We start from the raw sequence: 16,479 nt of genomic DNA, 5'->3' as shown, positions 1-16,479 counted from the left end.
GGAGGGGGTGGGGGAGTGGTGGCAGGCGCGGAGGGAGAGGGAGGAGAGAGAAATGGGAGGAAGAAAATGGCGTCAAGGAGAGAAGAAAGGATAAGGAAAAAAAAAAAAGAACTGACCGGTTCGATGCAATCGGTCCGATTCAATTCGATTCGATTTAACTGGTTCGATTTAGAATACCCGAAATTGAATTTTTACTCTACCTTGGGACCAACAATGAAGCCCAAAAATTTTCAAAAAATTCTATAAAACTCAGAAAAATTCGTAGGGTTTAAATATACTTTTAGTTTTGCATGTGGTCTTTAAATAAATTTTTAAAAATTATCAAAGTTTTATATTTTCGAAAAATCGAACCCAATTTTAAAAATTCAAATAATTTCAAATAATTTTTCAAAATTTAAATAAAATATTAATATCTACCCATAAAATAATTAATTTAAAATTTAGGAGTGTTATAGCAAAAGTAATATATATATATATATATATATATATATATATATATATAAATATATATATATATATAAATATAATTTAACATTTTAATAAAATTATTAATGTCTAAAAACTAAAAAATTAACTTCATGATTCGTGCAATACATGAGCAAAATACACGAGTAAAATGATTAGTTTATCTTTAAGATAGATACGTAGTTAGCACTATAAGGTTTTATCGAGATTGTAAGAGATTTACAAATGGACTGCATGTATTGGTAAATAACAATAGATTTGCAATGAATGGGTGATTGAAAACCGAAAAACATATTGTTACCAACGGTTTTATGTATCCGTTAGTAATTTACCAATGGATAACACGTTCCATTGGGGATGCTTAGGAAATACATCGGATAACAACATCCATCGGAGACAATTAGTTATTAATCCCAATGGATAAAATATCCGTTGAAGTGAGTGAAGGAGAACGAAAAATCTGGATTACCAATGGAAGATCCGTATATAAACAAATTAAATTCACTGGGAATTATCCATGGGCTACAGCCGAACAGCAACAAGGGACCAACTTAGCCATTAGTTGTAAAATAATTTTTAATAGATCATAATAATCATAAATATAATATAAATCATAAATATAAAATTTAACTATCACTCTAATAATGGATCTTGAACAAATAAATTCTCACAAATCTAGAAAGCGTACATGATGTGGAGTTTTAATTGAGCCATGCTAATTATTGAGAGAGACCCTTTAATTTAACAAATTGATTTTTTCCTCTTGACCCTTCTTGATTCACATACAAAACTTTATTAATGGAAGACTTTCTTGAGATGACCCTGATATTTTTAACTTTATGAAAGAGAACGTGTGTGACCTTATGGGTAGAGACACACACACACACACACACACACACACACACACACATATATATATATATATATATCCAATACTTAATTTGGTACGTCAATCAAGTATCCTTTTACAATTAGAATTAGGATTTACTTCAATTAAAGTAATCCTTGTATAATTAAAATTTGTATTAATTAAAGTAAATATCAATTAATATTGAGCCACATTAAATGAATTAATTTTGGCCTATATAGTAATATTAATTACCGGACAAAATTTTACATTCTCCCACTTGGCACAATAATTAAGTGATATAAACATTAATAATATAAATATTAGGCACACATAAAATAAACAAATTCTTTCCATAATGTACTTCATAATTACCTTCCTATAATAAATTACTAAGTATGGGTTATGGGGTCGTACATTGTTTAATCACATACTTCCTTCCATATACCACAATACTAGCAACTTACCATAATAGGTACATAATGGATATATATTTATCATATCATGGTCCACAATAATGTCTCTAAAGACTTTTCCTGTTATCATTCACTTAAAATATTATGTGTACACAATCATGAGAAACAGAAAACACTTTAATGTATATCAGAAACACATCAATGAGCTTAGAGTATCAAAGTTAATACATTATACATTAATACAATCAAGACCCATTATAAGAAAATATTCTTTAGATGTCTTAGGTTGTGAACCCCTTAATTAACGGATTTGCTATCATGAGATCAATACTATTATGCTCAATAGACACTATTTATTTCTGAACTTTCTCCTTAACAACAAAATACTTTAATTCCATATGCTTGGTACCTTTGGCAAATTTGTTGTTTATGGAGAAAATACTATTACGGAATTATCAAAATGAATTCTCAGCGGCTTGCTAATGGTGTCAACTACCTCAAGTCCTGAGATAAAAGTCTGCATCCATAATGCATGAATTATAACTTTAAAACATGCCATAAATTTTGCTTTCATAATGGATGAAGTAATGACAGACTATTTTTCAGCATTTTTCCATAATACTGTTCCTTCAACTAATAGGAACAAGTAGCCGAAATAAACTTTTATTGTCAACACATCCAGTTAAATCTGAATCTGAATATCCAACCACTTCTAAATGATTAGATATCCTATAAGTGAGCATGAAATCTTTAGTTCATTGCAGGTACCATAAAACTTTCTTTGCAACTTTCTAGTTATCAATTCTAGGATAAAGAATTGTACAGGTTTAAGCATACATCAAATTATCCACAATTGAAGCATAAGGAATTGATTCCATTTCTTTACGTTCCACATCATTCTTTGGACATTGATTGAGACTAAATTTGTCCCTTTTTTGGATGGAAACAATTCTTGTTGAACATTTATGCATATTAAATCTATCTAGAATTATATCAATATAGGTTTTCTGAGACAATCCCAACATTCCTTGTGATTTATTACGGAATATTTCTATTCTAATCACAAAGGATGCTGTCGACACCATATTTTGGTCGATCCCTGAAATCAATAGACTTTGAAATCGATCCCCAATGCCAAGTAATTCGTTTCCGATCTCTCTTCATAGAGATCAAATCGATGCCAAGTTTCCATATCGCTCAAAGCCTCACAGATCTCTCAAACCAATTGTTAAATCTCCTGGCCAGTCAATCACATTTCCGATCTCTTGTCTAACGAAACCAAACCAACGTCAGGTCTTCATGCCACCAGTCTTATTGCCGATCTCCCTTTTAAAAGTTTAGGGATAATCGTCTGATAAAGTTAAGGTTCCAATCCAGTTTAAGGATGATTCTGATCTTAAGTGTTCAAATCAAGTTTCCAATTTTAATCAAGTCCCATTTGGCGTTTGCCGATCTCTTGCTTACAATGTTTTCCAACCTCTTACACTTAGATTAATAATCACTTTTAGCTATTGTTCTAATATGTTCAGACAATCAAGTGCTTATGCAACTTAGATACTTTCCGATCTCATCCAAGCATTGAACAAAAAAAAGGAATTTCATTTCATTTCAAATATATACAAGTCATTCGGCTGGAGGATCACCTCCAGCCTGTTCTATATTTTGTTCACCCCCTCTATCACCTTCGGCCTCCTCCTCGCTATCCTCTTCGTCCTGGGGAGCCAGGTCCACCATCCAGGAGAAGTCCTCCTCGGGATAATGCTTCCTGAGCTCGGCCAAGAGATCCCCATGAGCGTTCACATAAGCACCGGCCTCCCTTGTCACTGCCCCTTTTTCTTTTGCTTTGAGCTCCTCAGTGAGGCGAGCGACTTCAGCAGCACGCAGTGCCCGAACCTATTCAAGAACATGAGCCTGCTCGGCCAGCTTATCCTCGTAGAATTTCATCCGCCCCTCAATTTCAGATATGTAGTTTTGAGCGGACGAAAGTTGAGATCGGAGGGAAGCAGCTTCCTGACCCACCTTCTCGACCTCCTGCCTCAAGCGGTGAGCCTTTTCCCGGACAATGTGTTGGTTCACCAAACTCTCCACGCTCAGGCTCATAGTTTAGGTCAGGATATCATCGAGGTTGTTCAGGGTTAGCTTATCCCGATCCTTCCGAAGACATATGGAGGACCCCAAGACCTTAGCAAAGCCCGGATTCTCTCGAACCGTACGGTTCTTCTCCAGCGAGTAGATCAGGATTTGAGCGCCGCGGGAAAGGGTCCTCACAAGTGGTTGGGAAGGACCCCCTTCCGCGCTTGAAGCAACCGGAGGAGGTGGTGGCGGCTCTTCTTGATGAGGAGGGGACCAGACCACTTCTATGTCAGGGATCGGCGGTCCCGAGGGTTGAGACGAACCTCCTTGCATTTCCCCGGGATCATGCCTGGGCGTCTGAAGGGCCTAGGCCCGCTTCATCTCCCGCACTTTCCGGGAGACCTCTCTTTTCCGCTTCCGGCTCTCCTTGGAAGCCTCGCCGCTCGCCATACCTGCACAAAGAAAAGGTCAGTGAGATCACTAAGGCCCAAAGATCAGAGATATAGAAAGTACCGAGGCCGAGGTCAGAGAGCTAAAGCCCGTGTTCTTCGCCAGTAATCAACTCCATTGTCCAATGATGCAGTTCGGCCATCACTGCATCTAAATAAGAGAACTTCTGTCCGGCTGCCTGATCTTTTAGTTCCATCACCATTAGGCCTTCTTCCCTATTCAGGGTGATGCGCTTCAGAATTAACGGGCCCTCATGCAGCCAGCTGCGTGGGAAACCCTCAAAGCCGTTCGGAATTTTGCTCCTCAGAATAAAGAAGCGATTCTTCCAATTCTTCAGGGAGGAGGGCAGATCGGTAAAAAGCCCACAATGTGGCTTCGCCTGGAAGAACCAATACTCGTCGTCCTTTCGACGAGTTAGCCTATGCAGTTCGGCAAAAACCTTAGCTGTAGGACTGAGTCCTTTGGCTCGGCAAAGGCCTCTGAAGGCTACTAGAATCCGCCATGAGTTTGGGTGAACTTGGGCTATGCACACTTGGTGAAATTTTAGAACTTCCTTGAAGAAGTCGTCAAGAGGGAACCGCAGCCCGACTTTTAATTGCTCTTCGTATACCATGATCATATCATTCTCTTCGAAGAAGTGATTGGCTCGAAGAACGCCGTGACACTTAATGAGTTCGTATGAATCGGGCTGAATGTTATACTCTTGGCTGAACGACTGCAGGTCGGTTTCTTGAAGGATTGATGGCAGCTCGTCCATGGGGAGGTTTTCTCTCCCTGAAGAATGTGTTTGCCTCGAGGGTGCTGCTTGACCACGGGCTGGAACGGAGGTCCTAGGAGGTTCAAGTCGCCCGCTTGGTCCGACCACTTCTACCTCATCTGACGACCACGAGATTTGAACGGAAGGGGGGCTTGCCGCTCTCTGACCCTCGGCGCCGCTCATTTTCAAAAAAGAAGAGAAAATTTAAACTAAAGAAGGATCAAAACCCTTACCGGAGTGTGATCGGTGTCGGAAGAACTTGAAGAAAACGAGAGGATTTTGGAATCACTCACGAGAGGCTGAAAATGATATAAGGAAGCAACTGGCTGACCCATCCCCTATTTATACCCATCTGAGAATTCAATGCTCACGGTGTCCTAAGCGGCGCATCGGTTAGCGGGATTCGCCAGTTTTTTCTAACACGTATCATGAATATTCCGGAAATTCCATAATTGAATAAGGAGAGATCGGCTAGTTAAAAGACTGGCAGATTAAGGTGGTTGTTTGGAATTACAGATCGGTTAAGGGCTATTCAGTTAAGAATCAGATCGGATGAACACATCAGAGATCGGAAAATAACTAATGCGATAATAATAAAATGATAATTGACAAAATAAAATTTTATTTACAAAAGGTCAAATTACATCATTTGGGCGATCTCTAGAGATCGGGTTACATTAAAAGTCAAATTACATCATTTGGGCGATCTCCAGAGATCGGGTTACATTAAAAGACGGATTACATCATTTGGGCGATCTCTAGAGATCGGCAGTACATCCCATCTAATAAAGACCTATGTCAAAGCCTAGTCTCGTGGCTGAATCAAAAGATATGTTAGACCAGCCATCGACATCGGACAGATGTACAGCTCAGATGGGGGGATTATGACTCTCATGAGGATGAGAGAGGTCGTCATCAATGTTATCGCTCGGAACCGAGCCGCTGTCGGGATACCCAATGTGGTGAGAAGCCAAATGAACTTTGAAGGGCAGTCACCAAAGATCGGAGGGAAATTAGCAGTCTTCTCGCCCGAAATCGGTTCGCCGATTACATCGGTCGACCTATTCGAGGTCAACACAATCGATATTATCGATCTGGGTCGGTAAATTAGTCCGATTCTCTCACTGTCATCAAATATGGCCATAATGATTTTCTGATCACCGGGGTTAAAAATTGTCAGTCGGTGAACAAGGTGAACAGCCGGGAAAAGATCAAAAGCAGCTATCATAGCCGGGATTGTTACCGGAGTAATTAGAACAGGAAAAGTGAGAAAGAAGAGAAAATGAAATGCGGGAGGATTTTCTAACAAGGGTATATATATAGAGAAGACCTGAGCATTTATGGCTAGCAGAAAACGAAGCGGACGCCTCGGAAATTGAAAGAATAAATGCCTTGACTAAACCGACTCGGACAAAGGAGAAGACTATGGAATGAGAGAGATTAGGAGAGCGGCCCGGCATGAGAGTTCGAAAAAAGAGCATATTGGAAAGATCGGAAGGGAGGGGAGATCGGAATGCAAAGAGAATAAGACAACTTTCCATGATTGTCGTCATAATCAGAGCCGAGGTAGTTAAAGCGTTGCAGACGAGATCAAATCTCCTCCGCACGCCTCATTTGCAGAATCGCCCACATTGCTGACAGGTGCCAGAGTATGTCATGACAGTCCTGTACATCTCAATCTCTACTGTTGATCTTACTTGTAAGGACAAGTCCGAAGCCCTTGGATTAAAGAAGAAGACGACAAGACCGGCACCTTTTATTCCCAGCCCTCGGATCGCCCTTGACAAGAAAATTTTGGGCCATCAGATTAGAAGAGAGAAAGGACAATTATTCTGAAAAGGATCTCAGCCGTTCATTTTGATTCTCTTTGATTCTCAAACATCAGATCATGTCCTTTAAGATCCAAACCATCCATCTCCTTTAAGGGGAATCCTGACCCTTCATTGGGAGCACATGTTCCCTATAAATACCTGCATGAAAACTGTTGATGGGAGGACGAAGAAAAAGGGTGGTGATTATAGTGGAAAGGCTCTGAAAATTAATTCAGTTTTGCTACTCTGCTATTTTTAAGCTAGAAAGACTTTAGAAACCAGTTTTCTAAAGTATTTTCTTTGAAGAAGTGTTGGACGCTGGAACTCCTGATTTTCAGTTTGTTCATTGCTCTGTGATACCCGGTTCTTAAGTTTCAGTTCTGTTTTCACCACCTTTATATCCACTTTTATTTTCTGAGTTCAATCTCATTCATTATCATTCCAGTTCGATTATATGCTAACTAGGCATTCGTCATTTCAAGGCAAGCATTAGTCCCCAGACTATTAGCCCGAAACTCTACAACATTCGTGACTCCATAGTTAGTTCAATAGGTTCAACTTCCTGTAGGTGAGTGTTTGAACCGTTGCCTTATCCAGTATTCGTCTTTATTTTCTTTTTACACTCGTAATTTTCGTTAACGTTTGTTTTATGTTAGAAGGTCCCATGTGGATGGTTATTCTCGAGTTTATCTTTGATATCAGTTCATGTTATTTATTTGTTCTTGGTCTTTTATTATCTCCTAATGTAGGTGTTCTGTTTACGGGTAACGTACAGGTAGTTTGATAAAACATTGGTAGTAGTGTCTTAACATAAGAGTTTTTTTAAATAAACGTTCGGATAATAAATCAGAGAGTTATGAAGTCGAACCACTAGACTAGCTCGAGAATATGACTGGGTAAAGGTACGGGAGGTCGGAGTAAAATTGAGTTTCGAAATAGCAAATGAAATAGAGCAAATGTTGCCTGCCGAAAGGTATTGGTAAGGCGATCACATAGGAGGTCAGTAAAATTTAGTCTGGTATCCCCTATCTAGTCACGAGGTACCAATGAGTACAAAGAAGCCTTATTCAGGTCCCCGGCATCTTTGAATGCCAGAACCCTTAGTCTTAGGCTCTTATGATGTGTAGATGTAATCAGATTTCAAGAGGTAGGAAAAGTCCTTATCCGACTCCCATTCAAGTAAAAGAGATCGGGTAAGAGTTCTTATCCGATTCTCAATCCAAAAAACTTTAATAAATATTTAAAAGAGATCGGAGGAGAGTTCTTATCCGATTCCCAATCCAAAAAACTTTAATAAATATTTAAAAGAGATCGGAGAAGAGTTCTTATCCGATTCTCAATAAAAAATTCTAATATCTAAAAGAGATCGGAGGAGAGTTCTTATCCGATTCTCAACCAAAATTTTAATAAATATTTAAAAAAGATCGGAGGAGAGTTCTTATCCGATTCTCAATCCAAAAAACTTTAATAAATATTTAAAAGAGATCGGAGGAGGGTTCTTATCCGATTCTCAATCCAAAAAAACTTTAATAAGTATCTAAAAGAGATCGAATGAGAGTCTTTATCTGATTCTCAATAAAAAAATTCTCATAAATATCTAAAAGAGGTCGGAGGAGAGTTCTTATCCGATCTCCAATCGAAATTTTAATATAAAAAGAGATCGGAGGAGAGTTTTTATCCGATTCTCAAATCGAATTTTAACGAATATGCAAAATAATCCCTTAAACAAAACTGATACGCAACAGCAACTCACTAAGGGTCGTCTCATTTATTTATGTATCTGGGTAACCCGAATTAGTGAAAAATCAAATATTCCCTTTTATCAAAAGGATTAACATCTCCGTTCGAACCTCCTAACTATCGATTTTAATTTATAAAGAGCTTAAAGTTAAATCTGCTCACCCTCATTGAGGGACGAGGTGGGGTGCCTAACACCTTCCCCACTCGTTTACGGACCCCGAACCTAGAATCTCTGTTTTTGAAGTGGTTTCATTTTAATTTATTTTCACAAATGGTTTTCTTTAATTTCCCTCAAAATTAAAGTGGCGACTCCTCACTCTTTCCCACTTCGATGAGTGTTTGTCCAGGCGACCGCAAAACACCTTGCGACAGATGCCTCTCCCATATCTTTCATTTCAAAATTTATTGAGAGAAAATCTTTAGTCTCACATGATATGCCCAAATCATTTGCAGCAAACAAGATATCATCAACTTACAGAATTAAGAAAATAAACATACTCCCACAGATCTTAAGATATATATACATCGATTAATGATTTTTTCTTTAAATCAAAAGACTTTATGGTATCATTAAACTTAATATACCACTGGTGGGAAGCTTACTTAAGTATGTATATTGATTTCTTAAGTTTACATACCATATGGCCTTTTCCTTCAACTGAGAAACCTTTAGGTTGATCCATATAAACTTCCTCTTCAAGTTTTTCATTTAGAAAGACTGTTTTCACATCTATTTGGTGCAACTCTAAGTCATAATGAGCCACCAATGCCATGAAAATTCTTAATGAGTCTTTCTTTGAGACTGGTGAAAATGTTCCTTTATAGTCAACACCATCCTTCTGAGTATAACCCTTGGCAACAAGTTTTGTTTTATATCGTTTGATTTTGCCATTCGAGTCGCCCTTGGTCTTAAAGACCCATTTACACCCAACTCGTTTAGATCTTTTAGGCAATTCGACAAGATCTCATACTTTATTTTGTTCCATAGATTTTAACTCATCTTTCATGGCATCTAACCACTTATCAGACTCATTACTTTCTATAGCTTGTGAAAAGGAAATTGGATATTTATTAATTCCTGAGTCAAAATCTAACTTTGGTAAGTAAACCACGTAATCATTAGCAATTGCCAATCTCTTTTCTCTTTGAGATCTTCTTGATGACATCTCTTGTGGTTCACCTTCATTAGCTCATTGTGGGTTAGCTTCTTCAGGATATGTTTCATCATTATGTTGTGTAACATTGTTAGGTCTTTCAACAACTGTTGGAACAACATGTGGAGCAGGAGTGGATATTGGAACTTTAATAGGCACATGAAAGTCAACTTTATTTTCTTGTAAATCCATATCCCATCTCTCAATACTCCCACTAACTTCACCATTCGCAAGGAATCTTGCATTACTAGTTTCCACAATTTTTGGACTATGGTTTGGAATATAAAACCTATATCCTTTAGATTTCTCTGGATAACCAATAAAGTATCCACTTATCGTTCGAGAATCTAATTTGTTTTCATGTGAATTATAAATTATTGCTTCCGCTCGACAGCCCCAAACATGCAAGTGCCTTAAACTAGGTTTCCTTCCAGTGCATAATTCATAAGGTGTTTTTGACATTGCCTTACTTGGAATCCTATTTAACAAGTATTTAGTGGTTTTAAATGTATATATCCACAAAGATATAGGTAAAGAAGAGTTACTCATCAAACTCCTAACCATATTCATTAAAGTCCGATTTTGCCTTTTCGCCACCTCATTTTATTAAGGAGTACTTGGCATAGTATATTGTGCACATATGCCATAACTTTCTAAGAACTTTACAAATAGACTATGACATTGTCCCATTTCAGTGTGTTTCCCATGGTATTCACTACCTCTATCTGACCTTATTATTTTCACTTTAATATCCAATTGCCTCTCAACCTCATTTATGTACACTTCAAGTACATTTATTGATTGAGATTTTTCATTGAGTAAATAAATATGTTCATAATGTGAAAAATCATCAATAAATGTAATAAAGTACTTTTGTCCACCAAACGATGGAGTATCAAAAGGCATACTTATATCAGTGTGTATAATTTCAAGAAGTTTATTACTTCTTGTGGCTTCTTTCTTATTGTGTTTGGTTTGCTTTCTCTTAATGCAATCCACACATATCAAGATTAATAATATCTAAACTCGATAGAATCTCATTCTTTATTGACCTTTCTAATCTTTTTTTGGATATGTGACCCAAACGCTTATGCCACAAGAAAACAGAATTCTAATTCAGACTACTATACTTAATTCCAATATTGCTATAAGTGACAAGTAAGGATTCAACAAAATTATCATCACGTTTTAGTATATATAGATCATCAGTAAGAATTCCAAAAACAATAATGGAATTATAATTATTATTAAATAAACTGAAATATCCATGCCCAAACTTAACATTGAACCCAAATTCATTAAGTTTTGAAATAAAAATGACATTCCTAGAAATTGAAAGCATATAGAAGGTTTTTAATAAGTCTAGTTGTTAGACATTGTCTTAGACCAAACGGTAAGTTTCTATGCCTTCAATTGGAGCCTTAATATGGTTCCCCATAAATAGGAAGTCTTAGTTGGGTTTTCGGTTTGGATCATAAGGAATTATTTCATCACATTGGAGACATAAATAATAGCAACAAAATCAAGCCACTAAGTATTATTAGGAACTTCAAATAAGTTTGATTTGAAACATACATAAGTATGAATATTACCTTTCTTTTCAAATCAAGCTTTATCTTTTAGGCAATCTTTCTAATAGAGTCGTAATACCATTTATTCCTTTCCTTAGCTTAAGTAATATTTGAAGATCCTTTCTTTTTCTTCTTAAACTTGTAGGCTTTAACTTTTAGTCCTTTATTAGCTTCTTGACCCATAATGTTGATAGAATGAGTACTTTGATTTTTCATTCTTATTTCCTTCTAAACTAGCTTACTGGCCAATTCATTACCATTCCACTTATCCTTAATAGTGTTGTAATTAATTTGAAATAACCCATATTCAAGAGGTAATGAGTTCAAAATGAACTATACCAATAAGGAATCATCAACTGTCATTCTTAAAGTTTCTAATTTTGCTGCAATATCACTTGCTGCAATATCACTTGTTCCAATAATGTGCTCTTGCATATTTTTCGACCCATCATACTTCATGATCATGAGTTATGCCATTAGAGTACCAGTAAGTGACTTAACTTCAAAGTAGAACATATCTTTCATGAGTTTAAGGTATTTTTTATATTTTCACCCTGTGGAATTGTAGTCCTAATACTGTTAGCAATAGTCATTCACAAAAAATATAAGGCTTAATTTGCTTAATGATTCTCATTGCTTATGGTATAACTTTTCTTCCTTACTACTTATATCCATAATAGCAATGAATTAGCCAAGTTAAGGTCCAAGACACTAATTGGAACTTGACTTGCTCACACCATTCAAAGAAGTTCAATTCATTAAAACAATAAGAGATTAAGCTTGCGAATGAAGAGAAAAAGCTGCAATATGATATTTATATGCTCAAAATATATTCAGATAACTTTAACAATTAGAGTATACTATAGTTCTCCTTTGAGTAGATACTATAATATACTATCCTAAATTAAATGCCTTTAAACTTTATTAGATAATAATTAACTTATATCAAATATACATGTTGTCTTTGGACATCCAATATATATTTGATAAAATATTAATGTTCTCATAATTTTCACTATCATAGAAAAATTGATTTACCTTTGGATAAAATTTTTAAGTTCTGATGACTAGTAAGTATCAATTAATCCACTTTTTATCATAGGCATCTATTAGTACGGATAATTGATAATTTTTATATGCATGTAAACATCATTCATAGTTCGGCCACTTTAGTGAATAAAAAACTATTAATTTTATTTTATTTCAGTTTGGCAACTTTGGTGACTAACAAATTAAAATAAATATTATAAGACACGCATATAAATTATGTATCTTAATAAACTTAATATTTATTCATTTGTTAGGTTTAATTACAAATCTTAATTAGATTGGGTATAAAAAAAAAAAAAAAATATATATATATATATATATATATATATATATATATATATATATATATATATTTCTTTTGAGAAAATATAATCTTAAACTTAAATCTCTTTGTAACACAATTTGTCATCGTGTTAATAATTCTCATGCCCAAAACTTAATTGGGTCAAATTTTAATAATAATATTATTATAATTATTTTAATCATTAACATTAGTCATAAAACTTTCACAATTTACACTTTAATTCTACCCTTATCTAATAACAAGTAAGAACTTTAACATTATATTCATCATCATAAATTTGATGAAGAAATTTAATTGTTCAAAACATAGGACTCTGATACCACATGTAAAATAATTCTTAATAGATCATAATAATCATAAATATAATGTGAATCATAAACCTAAGATTCAACTATCACCATAATAATGGATCTTGAACAAATAAATTTTCACAGATATAGAAAGCGTACCTAATGCGGAGTTTTAATTGAGCCATGATAATAATTAAGAGAGACCATTTGATTCAATAAACTAATTTCTCCTCTTGACCTTTCTTGATTCACACATAAAATTTTATTATATCCAAGACTTAATCTGATACGTCCATCAAGTATCCTTATACAATTAGAATTAGGATTTACTTCAATTAAAGTAATCTTTGTATAGTTAGAATTTATATTAATTAAAGTAAATATCAATTAATATTGAATCACATTAAATGAATTGATTTTGACCTATATAGTAATATTAATTACCGGACAAAATCTTACATTAGTAAAATCATGTTAAGCTCAATAACCATCACCAATGAATTAACAACGGGTATTCCATTGTAAATTTGGGATTCTATTGTAATAATATGTTACATGGACAATTAAAAATTTCCCATTTATCAATATATTAGATATTTTGTTGGTACCATTACTGGATTGTCCGTTGATAATCCGTTTATAAATACCAATGAAAATTTAAAATTCGTCAGTGAATAAATGACCAATAAGCTCGCTAACAACAAATATAATTTGTTGCAAATCCGTTGGTAATTCAGATAATCATTGAATTTCTCTATTTTATCAGACTAATTATTTGATGTACCAGGAGTATTAAAAAATAGTGTCCCCTCTCTTATAGAAAAGTGAGTCCTTTCTACGATATAGAGAATGAGCCCCATGTGATTGTGAGAGATGGTGCATGTACTCCAAGTGCACCTAATAATTTTCATCTCCATTTAAATTTCCAGTTCTTGTGTGGCCTAGTGTAATTCTCATCGCCACCAACTCTTAAGCCTTTAGTATTCCTTTCTGCAATTTTTTGATAAAATATGAAGAAATTTGGATTTAGGTTATCCATTATGAGTTAACTTTTATTTATTAAATTAAATAAAAAAAAAAAAAGAAAAAGGAGTTAATTGATGGAACACCAACCATTCTTATTCTAAAGAAAGCTTTCCTTGAAAAGTTGGCAAAGTAACAATAAAGAAAAACTGGTAAGGAATTCAGCGTGTGCTTGTGTGCATGTAAATTGAGGTTCAGTTGGAATTGAAATTGAGTTGAATCATAAAAATCAAACAACTGAAAAGTAATTTTTATGAACTGAATCGAATTAAAATAATAGTAAAATTGAATTAAACCGAAAAAAAAAAGATTCGTTTAATTGGTTTCCAGAATGCTGCAGTCCACAATTGCACAGCCATATCCTCCCTCTCAAATCCTCACAAAAATTAACCAAAAATATCCTTAATTCATCAAGCACAACGTAAAATCACCCAAATTAAAACTCAATTCTTGAAAATTAAGAGATTAACTCAAATTAAAATTATGTCAATTAACAAATCTACAAGGTTCATTTCACAAATATACAACTTGAACGGACATGCAACAAGGTTGCATGAACCGTAAACTTGGAATCTTGAAACCAACGACAAAACTTGAATATGCACCAAGAAAATTTGAACATAGAATGCAAGAGAACATGCTAAAACATCAGCATGCAGCGAGGAACTGAATCATAGAGGGGCAGAGGACTGAGTCAGTCGCCTGATGTGACAGCGTAGATGAAGGTGATGACTCGATCGGGAGCCGGGAGGACAGGAATTGAGGAAGAAGAGGAAGAGCAAGAATAGAAGAAGAAAAGGAAGGAAGGATTTGTGCCATTCGGCTCACAGCTCACAAGGGGAAGAAAAGTAGCTTAAGAAGGTAAGGCTAGAAATGCTTGAATTGCTTGCTTATATTCTGCTCTAAGCTTGATGTATATTTTACGTATAATTGAAAAAGAGATAAATTGTAGTTTGCCCTATTGTTTTTCAAGTTTTGCTTATATCATGATCGTTGAGCCTTGTTTGAGACATTATAACTCCATGAACATACATATTTAACAAGTGGTTTTAGTCTATTTAGAAAATAGAAATGTCAAGTTTTCTAATAGTAATATATAATTTACTTAATTTAGTTGAGAATTGAGAAAGTTATTGTGCACAAATTTACCAAAAAATCAATTTTAATTTTTATTTTTTGGTAAAATTAGAGTTCTTAAGGTTAAAAATGAAACATGTAAACAAAGTCTAGTCTTGATAAGTAAGAGATTTAGTGCCAAACCCCACAATCATTCTCTTTTCATCTAATAGCCTTTTGAATATCTTACCACACTACCAAGACTTTTGTAGACATATCCTCTAATTTTGGATACGTTAACATACCCACTACTACCTTCTTAATGCAGTTCGCCATTATCTTCCATGTGATATCAACATTATCATTTAAATTCCATACACAATCTATCAATAGTTTCTCCTTAAAAGTTATATGGTTCATGCCTTTTAAATATCATTGTAAAGTATTAGCCGTTAATCTATTACAACCCTCCTCATTTTCTCAAGATTGAAACTGACTATACTTTGTTAAGCTTACATATACAAACCAAATAAAACCATAAATTAAATAATAAAAAGAAAAGCTAAAGTCACTAAGCTTAAAACCTCTAGTTTTTCTTCCTTCCACCATTAGCAAGGCTTGAAATAAACTTTCAGCTCATACTGATAGAGTGTGAATGGTGTTGCAATTGAAACAAGATAATACCAATGTGAATGAGCTAGGATGCCAGTGTAATTTTAATTTGTGTCCAACCCCAATTATAAGGAAAATGCAGTAGACAGAAAGTGAGGTTGGGATGAGAGCCACTTGGCATAGGAAAAGAAGGGAAGGGGAAAGTTGTTTTTTTTTTTTTGTCCTTAAGTTAAAAATGAATTTGGCTTTAAGAAAGAATCTTACTAAGGAATATATTAATAAAATATTCATATTTTACTCGAAATAGCATTTTTTGATCATAGGATATATATTTTTTTTTAAATTCAAGATTGGATACGTTTTATGATTAATATATTAGAGATTTAAATATAATAATTTTTAAAATTAGGATTTAATTTGTAAAGTTTCCTAAAGTTTTGATTAATTTTATAATTACTAGAAGCTCCTTAACCTAAATTAAGCATAACAATATTTATGCGGTATCGAGATACAAACGACTATCATAGCTAACATATCTCAAGTCGATATTCTTTTGTATTGTTATATAAAATTAGATTAAGGAGCTCCTGACCAACGTTTGTATTAGAGCCTCACAAGTTTTCCATTGGAAAAATAAAAGTGTTAAAAATTAAAGTTACAGCAGTAATGTATTCAACACTTATGAGGTATTTAGTAAAAGTTAACCAGGGATAATTATTACTTATAATTTTTAATTTTTCATTAAAGTTATTTAGATACTATAAAGAATAATTTAACTTTTAACTGAGTGTTTGGTATGAGGTTGATGGAAGGTAATTATTGTCATTGTAACTTTTAATATTTTGGATATTTAAAGAGAT

Source organism: Hevea brasiliensis, chromosome 14 (genome assembly GCF_030052815.1).
Source record: "Hevea brasiliensis isolate MT/VB/25A 57/8 chromosome 14, ASM3005281v1, whole genome shotgun sequence".
Classification (NCBI taxonomy): domain Eukaryota; kingdom Viridiplantae; phylum Streptophyta; class Magnoliopsida; order Malpighiales; family Euphorbiaceae; genus Hevea; species Hevea brasiliensis.
This window is presented reverse-complemented; position numbering follows the sequence as displayed.